The following is a 13,668-nucleotide window of genomic DNA, read 5'->3' as shown; positions in this document are numbered from 1 at the left end:
CTTTTGATCCACACCAGCAACATGGACCTGCCTTTTCATAGCAGTGCTGTCCACCATGAGATGGACATTCTTCTGTTTCCATTTCCTTGGTGGTTTCTTAGTGATAAACCCCTTTAGAACGATGGACTTACAACTTTATGCAGCCTGAGAGTTTGCACAACACGAAGCAATGAAAGAACAACATCTGAGAGCAGGTCAGCAATAGCGCCATGCCAGAAGCTCTGTTTAATGGGAATTACTCACTCAAAAGAGGTGAAAACAAATACGAAGGACTTGAAGGGGCTTACACAGGTGGTTCATAGGTTTTCTGTCAGTGCTTGTGTATGAAACAAGGTTGAATCCTATCCTATAGTCTGAAGGCCGTAGGATGAAGGGTCTCTTTAGCTAATAAATCCTTTTGGTATTAGCCCATTGATCCAAGATTCAGCTTCATTTTTATATCTGTGGGCAAGATGAGCTTGTATTTGAGGATGAAAATGCACTATTTCCAATGAATTAGAAAGAAGCTGTTAGGACAGATTCTCTGCCACTAACTGTATTGTGGCTCAACCTCGTACCAGTTGACACCATCTGAGAGACAACAAGGCGGGAATGGCATTTCATGAAAGCTGCAAGGCCTTGCAGTTTGTCACGCTGGTGGAATCACCATTTGTGAAGGGACTCAATTCAGTATTAAAATCTCTGTAGCATAAATCATTATTTACTTTCAGTAAAAATCCTAGAAGTCCATAAATGAGTCTGCTTTTACCAAATGAATCTGATGCTGCAATACAAAGAAAAATGCGTGACTTGCCTATGCTGGTTATAATGAAATGTGATAAACGATATAGGGAATTGTGGTGCAGTCTCATATAGGTAAGCCCAAAGAAATATTTTTTCTATTATTTATTACATCTTGGACAGTAACACACTGAGAAAATTTTTCAGTGGCTTCTGCCGAGATAGCTTGATTTACATTTGCAAGATGGACAAAGAAGTCAGAAAATATTTGTGAAGAATTGCTTGTTCGGTTCTGCTTTGCATCAAGGTCTGTTCTGCAAACCACAGGGAGAGATATGCTGTCCTAGTAGATTTGACTTATGTTTACAGTAATTTGTTTGGCCAGTGTTTATTACTTAATAATCAATCTTTATTATTACATTAATTCTAATTGGGACATGTGAAACATGTAGTGCATTGACCACATGACATCAGTTCGCTTGCTGAATAATTTAAGCTATTTCCTTCTAATACCTTAGGCTGCAATATCATTACTTTTAGGCTGTCCTAATATTCTAGTTATATTGATGTTATTTCACTTGTTATTACCTTCTTGACATGAAATTGTTTTTCAAATATGGAAATCTTGCTCAGATATTTCTAGATGACAGAATCCTGCATTAGTCTATAATGTATCATAATAACAAAATGGTGCAACATAAAGCAAATGATTTGTTTTCTAACCTGTGCCAGCCTTCACAGTAAGGGGACAACAGACGCCAGAAGGAGAATTTCGGTCTGTATATTTTTTATATATTCTTATCCATTTTGCCAGAATGCAGGGAATAATCTTGCTGATAATACAGAGGCAGCAAATGCACAACTATTAAATGGACAGTGTGATTTATCCCACTTCACACTACTTTATAAGCAGTATGCATCACTCCTGTGAGTCGTCTTCTGCTTAAAGAATTGTAAGATATATATGTTACTATTACTTTTATTGATAAAACAGACCAAACCACTTTAATTCATTCTTCATCCCGAGTCTTTTATCACAGTGTGGTTGTGATTAGGATTCTGATCACCCTGTGTGCCACTCTGAGATTGAGAGGCTCTATCTACTCATCTATTATTCTTCATGAAGCAAAGCTCCAGTGTACCATCTGTTTTCTTACTGAATCTTGCATGTAGCTGTAAAGAGCTGGTCACCAGAGATTGAGTCTGGCAAGCAAGCTCTTGGTTTGCTTGGAGATAGCCAAGCATTCACTGCTATTGGCCTGTTTAAGTTTCAGGTGAAAATAAATTACTGTTCTCTGCTGTACTTTAATTTATATTTGATCTAATTTAATTTTTATTTAATTTATATTTGGTCATATTTAATCTTGTATTTTTGTTGCTTTTTTCCAACCAAAAATCAATTGGGAAAAGACCGCAGACACTATAAATAAGCATGCTGTAGAGTTTTGACTGGGGATAGGTCTGTCTTGCATTTTATCATACAGTTTGAATTAACAAAGGCTGTTTTATGGTGATGATGCCTGCCCCTTTTGACACAAGGAACAGAGATGGTTCCTGGTGTGACCATTCTCAGATAAAACATGAGCAACCAACTGAATACACCTGAATATCATGATTCCATGATTGCTCTTATTTAACCAGGTTATATAGTTAACCTTGCTTTATTTTGAGAAGAATGTAGGATTCCAAGGGACCAGCTGAATCACCCAGGCATTGCAAGTTTACATTACGTTGTACAAGGTTGAGGGGCAGGGTGCTGAATACCGCGCAAGGCTGGGACGTGGCCATCTCCGGGGCGTCCTGCCATCCCTGCCCCAGGTACCTGTCTCCTACTGTACAGAGGTGTAGCTCTACCCAGGTCGCTGCCACTCAGCTTTCCCCCTCTTCCTTCAGGCTTTTTTTCCTTTAAACTACGCGATGCTATTGGAGCTTCACCACCTGCAGTATTTTATAATAGTCTGCGCTATTCCCCAAAGAGCAATAAAAAGTAGCTTTTGAGGCTCCTCTTTTTGATCCATTATTTAGAGCCTGATTTGTGCTGTCTGCAATCCCCACATCAGTGCCAGTGGTCCTGCAGTTCTGCAAATTCCCTTCAGGACTAGACTAAAATCATAAATCTTTTTTTAGGAGGTATTTAGATATCATCATAGTACAATTTTTTACAATCTGCTCCTCTTACCATGGATTTCATTTTCATAGCAGAGAAGGACTGTCTAAGGAAACAACTCTATTTCTTACTGACTCTCAGCTTCCAGATTAAATTTTTACTTGGCAACAAAACTTCCTTTCCCAAGATGATGGTTAGACTGTATTGGTCCTGGGCTCAGCTCAAGCAAACATTTGTGTTTGTACAAAACCTGGCTATTTTCCCCATATGCTCAGTAGGACTCTGGGAACTGAGCCATACAGGGTCAGCAAGACCTGAAGTCATTAGCTCTGTGCAGATTCTACATCAAGCAATGCAGGTTATTAGACTATGTCAGTAGTAGCAAGGGAGTTTATTTTTGCTTCATTCCTGTAAATGACAGCTTTATAATATGTGCACGCTTAGGCAACCAATCTCTTTTTTCTTTTTTTCTTTTTTCTCCTTTTACTCCTAGCAGGAGTAAAACCATTCTTTTCCTTAAATATGCCAAGGCCTTTTTTCACTTCCATTTGATTTGTTTTGTGATATAAAATGTTTTGCCTGACATGGTAGCCTGGTGATGCCACATGGCAGTCTGATACTGCCTTATGATTCATTCAAATGCCATAGCTGCACACACTAATTGACAAAACTAGTCACTGACAGGGTCTTTAGCCCAACCAACTTGCAGTCTAAGTGATAATGATGCTGCGTGGTGCAAATCCACGGAATCACGGGCATGCTGCTGGCAATACCCGTGCAGTGGTTTTGCAGGCTTCATCTTTGCATCCCCACGAATTTTGTGTGGGCTGTAAAGCAGCCCAGAAGGAAAATTTGCTGAGTGAGAGTGAGAATGCATGTGAGCACGTAAGTTACAGAAGCAGCAGCATAACTCCCCTTTCTGCTGGGGGAAGGGCCCTTGCACGGGGGTTCAAGAAGGAGCACAGAGGTTTGGTCCTTACTTCAAAGACTACAGGCATGTCTTAGACTAGTCCTTGAAACAGAGTTCACTAAGAATGCTGCTCAGAGGAATACCCTAGGGATATAAGCTATAATGGTATATTACCTTGTTTCGCCTCACAGTCCCTCTCTGAGATCCAAAGACAATTTTTTTTTTCTTCTTCTTCCTCTTCTTTCCCCCTCCTTCTTTCTTTCCCCCCCTTTTTTCTTCCCCCCTTCTTTCTTCCCCCTTGTTTCTTCCCCCCTTTTTTCTTCCCCTTCTTTCTTTCCCCCTTCTTTCTTTCCTCCCTTCCTTTCCTCCCTTCTTTCTTCCCCCCTTCTTTCTTTCCTCCCTTCTTTCTTTCCCCCCCTCTTCTTTCTTTCCTCCCTTCTTTCTTTCCCCCCCTCTTCTTTCTTTCTTTCCCCTCCCTTCTTTCTTTTCCCCTTTCCCTTTCCCATTATTTTTGATCTTGACTAGCTCAAAAGCAATTCAACAGGAGAGGAAAAGAATCTTTGTCCTCACCTCAAATAACCTTAGGCCAATGCTGAAAACCCCCTACCAGAAGGCAGAACTAGGTAGCGAGGGCGCTGAACACAAGCCTCCTGGATGACCACTAACCTTCCGTGAAAGAGGGGAGAGAACACCGGCGCTGCCCCCCCTCCCCTCTCCAGTGGCCGGCGGCACTGCCGCGCGGTGAGGAGCCCGCTCTCCCGCTGCACGGGCACGTTCTGAGCAGAGCCCGGCGGCAGGCCCAGGGCCCTGGCGGCCTACCTCTGCCTGGCTTCCGCAGCCCCCTCCGCTGAGGGGTGCTGGGGCCCACGGCTGCTCAGACGGCAGCGAGTTAGGACACGGAAGCAAAATTCCAGGCACTCTGAGTTTCCGTGCTTCCGGCATGAGGTTGCAGAGGAGTGGATGGGTTTGCGTGTGGGTGCTTCGCTGCTTCCTAAATCCTTCCTAATGAGTCCAAAGTCCCTAGTCTTCAGCAAAACCCTTAAGCTTTCAAAGTAGCAGCTTCACTAGCTTATTTTGCTGATCACAAAAGGTAGCTCGTTAAGATGAAGGCGGTTTAGGGCCTGATTCAGCAGTAAGCCTGTGCGGGCTCATTTGGAGATCTGAGTACAAGCAGCTGCAGAAAGGGGAAGCACAAGGTCTCTCCAGCCTCCCCAAAGCAGTCGCCAAGTCCTCAGGCGGGAGCTGGGCGCCTGGTGTGCACACTACGCGAACGGCTAGACAGAACAAGGCCCCTCGAAGAGGGCAGAGACAGGAGCCTGGAGACTGAATCAGTCAACAAAAAGGTGAGATTTATTCAGCCATTGCCCTGAGGAATATATAATTTGGTATCAGTGCTAAAAGTGCAGATGGAGCAAAAGAAACATTCTTGCATCACCAGGGATGTCCCATCCAGCGGCCTCCTCGGTGCCACCGGGGCCTTGCTGGCGCCAGGAGATGTGTATCAAAAGGAACCACACAACATCACCCTTTTTACTGTCACCTGTGACTCTTGCCCACGATGCTGTGAACCTGTCATCAAAAGAGGCCACTTCGGTTTAAGACCAAAAGGCGTTTGCTGCATCTAGTGGGACCGATAGGGCAATGGGAAGTGCCTTCCTTCTCTGGCCTACGGTCCGCAAGTCAGAGACGCCCTCGGAGACATGAGCTGCTGCTTCTGCCGGTGCTGTGTTGCTCCTCTCTCTTTGTGGGCGTTTCATTTTGTCATCTCTCCAAAAGAGCTGTTATCTTCAATGCCATCCGAAAAACAGCTAGCGTGATCTTACGTAACAGGCTAAAACGATCGCTAACGGTGGTTTGCCATGGAAATTGGCAGACTGATCTCTCTTTATTCAGAACCTCAGACCTCATTTAACTGCCTCCTATCATAGGATGACAAGGCCATGCTAGCATTTTGACCATCTGAACCCATTTATGCCACTGAAATCACCCACATCGCAGTGTAGTAATTGAGTAATGCTTCTGCTGTAACTGGGCGCGCTCTGAAAACCCTCAGGCTGGAAGAGGCTGTACACAAGGAAGATTGTCATCTGAATTTCTGCAAACCCCTCCCCATCCCCCCATACACACCAGGTCTGGCTCTTAACTGCATTATTAATTGTTTGTTTGGGGTTTTTTTTATAACCATTCTTCAGTTATCAAAATCATTGTTGCTTTTTGATAAGTTGCAACGTTTATTATCTAACCAGATATAACATGTCTGAAATAGTAAGGGAAAAATGAATTAAAGTGGATACCTGCTGCTTTCAATTCTGATATCAAAACCATGTGTGACATAATACCACTGGTCAGAAGGAGCAGACTGAGCTGCTAATGGCCATGTTATCTGTGAAATACAGCTATTGCCTTTCCACAGATTGCTTGGGGGAAAAGTACAGAACAGTGAATTCTCATATTTCACACTCCCTCTTGATAAAAATAAAATGTTTGATTATTCAAATATATGCTGATTGAAAAACAAAATTCAAAGTAGATATTAAAGAATGAAATGGAAAGATGTCTTCATGCTTACGGCCTAGAGCGTGAAAGGTTCATATTCATGATCATTTCTGTACTGAAGACTCCATCTATGGCACGGGACAGCTCTGCCAGGACAGAGGCTCCAAGTGGCCACACAACATTGCAATCAATTCGGTGGTATGAAGATCTTTAATCAGCTCTTGAGGATCTGGATTTGGTCCCTGTGGGTCAGTTCCCCACCTTTAAAACAGCAAAAAGTAGTTTTCTGTTTCAAACTACACTTTGTAGGTACATTGTGAGTAATCACAACACTTCTGAGACGGAGACCATAGCGGAACAGTTACAACATCGTCATGGATGTAACAGTCGAATTTCTAACTTTGCTGTGCTCAACACCTAGGTCTGAACTTTATATGGTAAGCTATCTCAGTGAAAAAGTTAAAGAAAATAAAACAATAGAAATAACATACAGGAAGTAGAGATTTTTATTAAATAAAAACTCAAAATAATTGATATTCAAAAAAATACTGTGTTGAACTTAATTCCATATGAAGGGGTTTGAATTTTGTTATGATTGTTTAAAAGTACAGACAGTATAAATACATTGACTTTATGCATGCATCTTGGCTAACCTAAGCAACTGTCACACACATAGCGACAGTGGCTTGAAGTTGTCTTTCCTCTTGTAGGGAAACAGTAAGTTAGAAAAGCAAAGTTTTCCCTGGTTGCAACTTCACTTTCTGTGGTGATGACAAATCAGTGTCTCTTAACCTACAGCTTTTATCATGAAATGTGTATGAGAGGGATGAGCAAGTTTAAAGAAAATAAGGCAGTGGGTACATACTCCATTTTATTTATTTAATATCTTGAATTATTAAAAAGATAGGTGCTGCTTGGCAGATAGCTTCCATTGTTGTATGAACTATCAACCAGCAAAAGGAGCAACGTGTTGACAGATATCTTGACCGTAAATTACAATTACAGGGATTGAACCATGAAGGATAGAAAAGAGTGAATCCCATTATATTTATAGCTAGAGTGAACAGAAGCCTACAGATACATGATAACAATATAAACTGGCATTAATTATTTTAGGATTAATTCCTTTTTAAACAATAAATGTAGAAGATCGCAAACTAGAGGACTTCTTTGCTAAATGACACAACACTAGGGCAAACTATCTTGGTAGACAGGTAACAGGCTATAGTGCTTTTAATCCATAGATCATTGACTTGAATCTGTCTCAAAATGCTAATGATTAGTAGAGGATCAAGGATCTCTTCACTGATTTAGACATTTATGTTCAGGAAACGGCAAGAACAATACAAGAAAAAAAAGAAAGACAAAAGAAGAACAAAAAAGAGAGAAAAATGCAGTAATCTTTTTTTTTTCTTTTACACCATAGCAAGGAATACAGGCAAGATACCGAAAAAAGTCTTCCTTAAGGAAATGAATTGTCTTTGCTTATAAAGGTACCTTTGAAAGAAATGTATTGTATTTACCTTTCAGAGAATATATAGTATATGAATAGATTAAAAAATAGCATGATATTGCAATGTATGTCCCGAACTCATGAGTAAAAGAATGTGATTTTAACATCTATCTTGGACTAGGAATTTTGATTCAAGTCTTTTCATCTAATGATGTTATTTTTGTACATGATGTTGGGTTTTTTTGTTTTGTTTTGTTTTTTTTTTTTCCCCTGGGCATGGACTACTGAACTAGAACTAACTAAGATTTGATTAAACCGCCTCCCTCCTAAGCTCTGTTTGACTCAGAATAGAATCAATTCTAGTGCAATTGCTCTGTGCAGAATTCCACAGCTAAAGAAAAGTAGAGTCTTATTTCCTCCTGCCTCGTATAGTGCTCCACTTTCAAATATTGACTATGAAGAGATGTCCACATGGGGATTTGTGTGCTTTAAATTTCCATCATAAATTTCTCTGCACAGCATCCTCATGTAAATAATCCATACAGTATCAGTCCTTGAAATATATCTACTTATAGGCTACTGTTGCAGCTCCCATGGCATCTCCCTGCTGGATAGTCACTGTTTTGCTGTCAGTGGGTTTTACATTCTTCCAACTCTCAGCAGAGAACTGAGGCCAGTCACAATCCTGTCTGCAACTCTAGAGTAGGGGGTTCCTCATTTTTTGAGATGAGAACTGTCTGAGAAAATTAATAATGTTTTGCTTGTTATTTGATTCAGCCTCTTACTAGCACTGCCCTTGCCCTGGTTGCACTTGGAAAGCCCTACCGTGTTCATCAGACTCCATTCAGAGCCACCTCACAGTGTTTTTATCACAGTCACCTTTGCAGGGACAACTTACGTGGTTGTGCAGAGCCAAGCACTGATTCAGCAGAGCTTATCCACTTTGCCCTGCCCGCAGTGGGCCAAAAGCAGAGCTCCCATGTGGGTATCGCTTCTGCAGAGCACACAACTTGTGCCAGCTCTGCCTGGAGCCAGGGACATCTCCCACCTGCTGAGGCCCTGTGTCTACACTGAGTCTCCCCTTCATGTCACCCACTCGTCAGAGGTCCTTTCTCTAGTGCTGCACTCATTTTTTTATGGTTAAATTATTTGAGGTCATGTAACAGGTCAGGTAAAGAACAAACTTTGAACTAGAATTTCTTAAACGTGTAGTTTGCTGTTGGATAGCATGTGAAATTTTTATAATTAATGAAGGCTATGAATTTAGACCCTGAAAATAATTCCATCAAAGACGTCAAGTTTTGGGAGTGTCTTTGGGAAAAACTGAAAACTTTTGCTGCTCCTACTTTCCCCTTTTGTGCTAGCAGCTCCCTATGACAGTAAGGGTATTATTTTTCACAGTAGAAAAAGATGATGTTTTTATTTTAATTATTCTGCCTCTTTTCCTACTCAGACCTCGCTGTTTCTGAGAGAGAGTGACTAAGAGTCAGTGGCTTTACTTATCTGCAGCCCCATTTCCTAACAGGTTGTTGGACCTGTTTCTTAGTTGCCAATCCACTTCTGCTATGCACAGACCTTGTGATCCATAGTGGAGACTGTAGACATAAAAATAATAATAGACAAATTGGCATCCAGACGCTGTCTACACCACCACAATTATGCTGTTATATGTACTTCTGGCCATTGGATAACCTGCATAGGGCATTGTTTTTCATGTTGTTAATAACGTCTTATGACATTTTGACTCCTGTGCAGCATGGTAGATTTGAGTACTGTCAAGAATTAAATTCACACCGTAACTCCTGACTATTTAATAAAAGAAATTTCTCTTTAACAAGTTAGACAGCAAAATGATGAGTGTGGGCAGAGTCAAAGATTTTCATTTAAATAGTATTTATTGATCTACCTGCGGTCCAGCAAGTGAATCCAGCTATATATAACATAAAATCATGTCTGCTTCCTTTTGCCAAAGTTTATAAACGCTCTCTCTGCTTCTTTGTTGCAATAGCTTACATCTACAATAGAACCACTAATGACCACGTGAACTCAGAGGTACGCTCTTGATTGACTGATCTTAACTTTCTTAAGCAGTATTAAATGCATAACTTTTTGTTAATTAAGCTCTGGACAGATGCTTTTATTCAGCAAGGGGTTTCAGGATGCTCTCATGTGCAGCTCCTGGGACGATTAGATGATTATCTTTCAGGAGAATGTTGCTGGACCATTCTGCTTTACAGCTCATCACCATTCTCTCTCATTAAGAGTCTAGCCTGCACAGAGAACAAGGAAGGTTTTCTCATCCTCATTATTTTCCAAACCACTAGTTCCCTGGCAAGTATATTTGTAAATCCAAGTTGTTCATTACAACAGCTAGATGAAAATGTGATCTAAAACTATTGCCACATAAACCAAAAAACAGATTCGGACATAATGGTCATGTTTTTACATAAAATGTAAAAAACATTAGCAATTGTGTATTTATAGCTTAGAAGATACCCTTTAGGTGGCAGGTATTTATGTACCCAAATACAGAAGTTACTAACACTTCAATTCAGATGTAATCTGTTATGTCTTTGCCACTTTGTTAATCCTAAAAAGTTTAGAGACCATTAAATTATAAAACTCAGTTATCAGAAGCAGTAAAATAGGGGAAATGGTTTGGCAAGCCACACAGAGAAAAGAATAAGAATCTGCTGAAAACTCTGTACATCTTATCTGAAAAAAGCTCAATTACAGGCTAAAAACTTCTTCAGGCTGTATTCTCTATTTTTAAAATAAGTGACGTAATTTGAATGTGCTGTTTTCAGACTATTAAAAGACTAAGCCATACCTAAATTTTCATGTTGCTATTCTGTTTAATAGTTATATTGACAAAATCTTTCCTTTTATATGGCAGGAACAGCCATGAAATGCCTTACTCTACATAACATAGCACCCTGGTAGTGTGTGCTTGTTAAAGGAAAACTGTCCTTGTAAAAGGAAAACCAGAAACGTGCAAACAGACTCAAAATGAGTAATTCACGCCTCCTCTCTGAAGCACTTAATACCATAAATCAGGAGGCTGTCTGGGTCTATATGTCACAAAACAAATGTCCACACTGAGACTGAAGAGGCTAATCTGCACCCTCTAGTGACCCAAACTAGTTGAAACATTGGCAGCTACAAATTACTAAATGACTTGGAATGCTTCTCCCCTAGTCAAGACCTTTATCGCTCTATTACTGCTTCAGGGCAAATAATCAAAAATCTCAATAAAATTGAGAAAACTGGACTGTATTGGGATATATAGAAGCCTCCACAGGCCATAGGTGTTGACTTCTCCCAGCTGCCAGCCCAGCCGTGAGCAGCTGTATAAGGTGGAAAGCAGGCCCACAATGTCCATGCTGTTTCCTCTGTCCTCCCTGCCACCCGTTCTTGAACTTTGCGCTCCTGGAGCAAGACTGGGGGGCTGTGCCCTCCATACAGTCCCTGCGCCCCGTTTCCCCTCCGGTGGAGGGCTATGCCGCTCCCAGCTTCCTGAAGCCATGCAGCAGGGTTGTACGGATTAGCCTGGGGGAGCCTTGAGAGCATGTTCCAAAAATAAAGGCAGTTATAATAATCTGCTGTGGCAAGCATGTGTGTGTATGATACGCGTTTACTGCAAGCCTAGTGATTTAATAGGATTAAATTCTGATCAGCAGAGAGAAGATTGATCATAGTAATGAGAAGATGGCTCAATGGCAAACTGGCTTGAGGAAGAAAGTGATACAGTTCAGTGTACATTATGAAGGAATCATATTGGACCTCGGGCTTATTCACTATATTAAGTGAGCAATACTGTAAGAAAATTGGATAGGCTAGCATCCCCTTTTTAGGTAAGCATCTAATGCTTTACTGTGATACTTTATTCCTTTCTCAGTACTAAGCATGAAATGAAACGTTCAAAATAATATGGTCATAAAAGCAGATTTACAAACAGCAAGAAGAATCCCCAGCCCAGTAGCAAATGTAGTGCCATGTAATGCAGCATTTGGTAAAGATTATCATGAAGCGATTTTCATGGCTGGATTCAAAACGTATGCTGTCAGTAGTCCTGTTTTCAGTAGCAGTGAACCTGACGGGGAAATCATCTGCGAAAGAATAGACTCCCAATATTGTCAAACTGCAAGGCAACTCTCCAAAAGGGACAGCTTGCAGCATACAGATGAAGTAAAGAAAACTACAGGGGGTTAGACTCCGGTAAAGCCTAGTATAGGTGCTCATTACTTAGAAGTAAAGTAAGTGGAGAAAGAAAGTTCAAGCAGAGGGCTCCAGGGAATTGCCAAGGAGAATAATTAAAAATTTGGAGGAATGCTAAGTGCTGAACTAAGAAAAAGAAAAAAATTTAAAGATTAGGAAAAAAAATAGGTCAAGGGAGTAGAAAAGGCAATGAAACCTGACGACTGCAAATGTGCTTTTCTGCTCTCCTGGCAGCCTTACACTTGATAAGGGGAGATTGGCAGAAAGCAGGCAGTGCAACCGGCATATCCAAGTGCAACTAGCAGACGCTTTTAATGAAAAACATTAATTGGAAAATGGCCTCTTCAAAACTACTTTTGCCAGAGCTTTGCTTTTTTTTTTTCCCCCTGTACTATTTTGTGATTCTAGAACTTAATCGTATTTTTTTGCTGGCTTTTTGTTGGTGTTGGTTTTTGGAAGTTTATCATACAAAGAACGTGCAATTTTTAAACTTAGGGAAAAATCTCAAGAAATGCATGCATGACTTCAGCAAGTGTGAAAAAGTCACGTATTTAACAAAAGGAAAATTAAGATGTTCTTCAAAACTGGCAAACACCTTTTTATGCCATTGTGTTTTATTTTTACCATGTTTAATAATAAGCCTCCACACATGGTCCATCTTTTTTTAGTTCAAGTCTTGAAGCAGAAGCAGTAAATAACAACTTCCCTAATGTTCATTATCTGATTAAAGAAATTGAGGCATGTAACAGTACAGAGGTTAAAAGATAGGGAGGATTAAAGGATTAGTGTAGCTAATTAAGGAACCAGCCCTGCAAGCAATTACATACATGGTTAACCTTAAGTACTTCAGCATTAATGGGACTACTCGCATGCTTAAGTTAAGCACATGTGTTTGTGAACTGGAGCCTGAAGACCACGTCCTGTGAGATGTTGAGAACATGCTATACGTTGAAGGCAACAGGACTGCCCTGATTCCAGTGGGAGCTGAAGATCTCGTGAACTTTCTAGTACCAGGCTTCAGGACAGGGTAGCACAAGCTAACTTGGGAACAGGTTGTTGATGGGGGTTTCACAATAAGACTTCCTGGGTAAATAATGGGCAGCATTTCTTTTCAGAAACATTCAGAAGCAAGCCTTTGTTGATGAGCATCTATTTTTAATAAGCTTCACAGGATCCATACTCAAATTAAGAAGTTTTTTAATGTTATCAGACAGCAATACAAGATTAAAAAGACAGGAGCTGAAAGGGATCCATTCCACTGGAGCAGGTTGGTACAAGGTATGGTACCTGCAATAAGAAGTGACAAGGTGCAGTTTTACTTCCCAAGCTGCATTTTATGCAGCAGCATAAAGTGAGCTACCTCATTCACATATCTGGGCTCATGCCAAGGTCACAGTATAGCCCTATACAACCAAAACCTCGTACCCAAAGGACATATAGCAAGTCATTCTATGTATACATTTGATCCAGACATCATTGCTTAAGTTAGTGAATTCATACATCCCTAGGAGCTGTTAAAATCATAGAAACACTAACAACTGCTTTTAAAATAAAAGTGCACTGAACCTACTCCATTTATATGTAAAAAATTGTGATGTGCTCTGTATTAACCCTCTTTCCCTGGTAAAGGTAAATTTAATTTGATTTCAGATTAGAGTTAGTACCCCTTGTCTCTCCTGCAGTGATGATCTATTTTGATTCGGGAAAAGCACAGAATCATTGATCCAGTAGGATTTCTTTAGTTTGTCAGTTTAATTTTTAGAA

General features: G+C 40.6%; 1 long non-coding RNA gene across 2 annotated transcripts in view; it reads left to right on the top strand.

Moving 5' to 3' along the window:
* The first annotated feature begins 5,579 nt into the window (after positions 1 to 5,579).
* LOC142083638 (uncharacterized) overlaps positions 5,580 to 13,668 on the top strand; it is a 29,009-nt gene continuing 20,920 nt past the window's right edge. The window contains exons 1-2 of one of the 2 annotated variants that reach the window (XR_012674125.1): positions 5,580 to 5,867; positions 7,660 to 7,726. This is a non-coding gene — a long non-coding RNA (uncharacterized LOC142083638). Of the gene's footprint in view, positions 5,868 to 6,542; positions 6,671 to 7,659; positions 7,727 to 13,668 lie in introns of those variants that run through there. The other variant, XR_012674124.1, reaches the window with a different exon arrangement.

This window comes from Calonectris borealis, chromosome 6, assembly GCF_964195595.1.
Source record: "Calonectris borealis chromosome 6, bCalBor7.hap1.2, whole genome shotgun sequence".
In the NCBI taxonomy this organism is placed as follows: domain Eukaryota; kingdom Metazoa; phylum Chordata; class Aves; order Procellariiformes; family Procellariidae; genus Calonectris; species Calonectris borealis.
The sequence above is the reverse complement of the archived record's forward strand: the minus strand, read 5'-3'. Positions and strand labels throughout refer to the sequence as shown.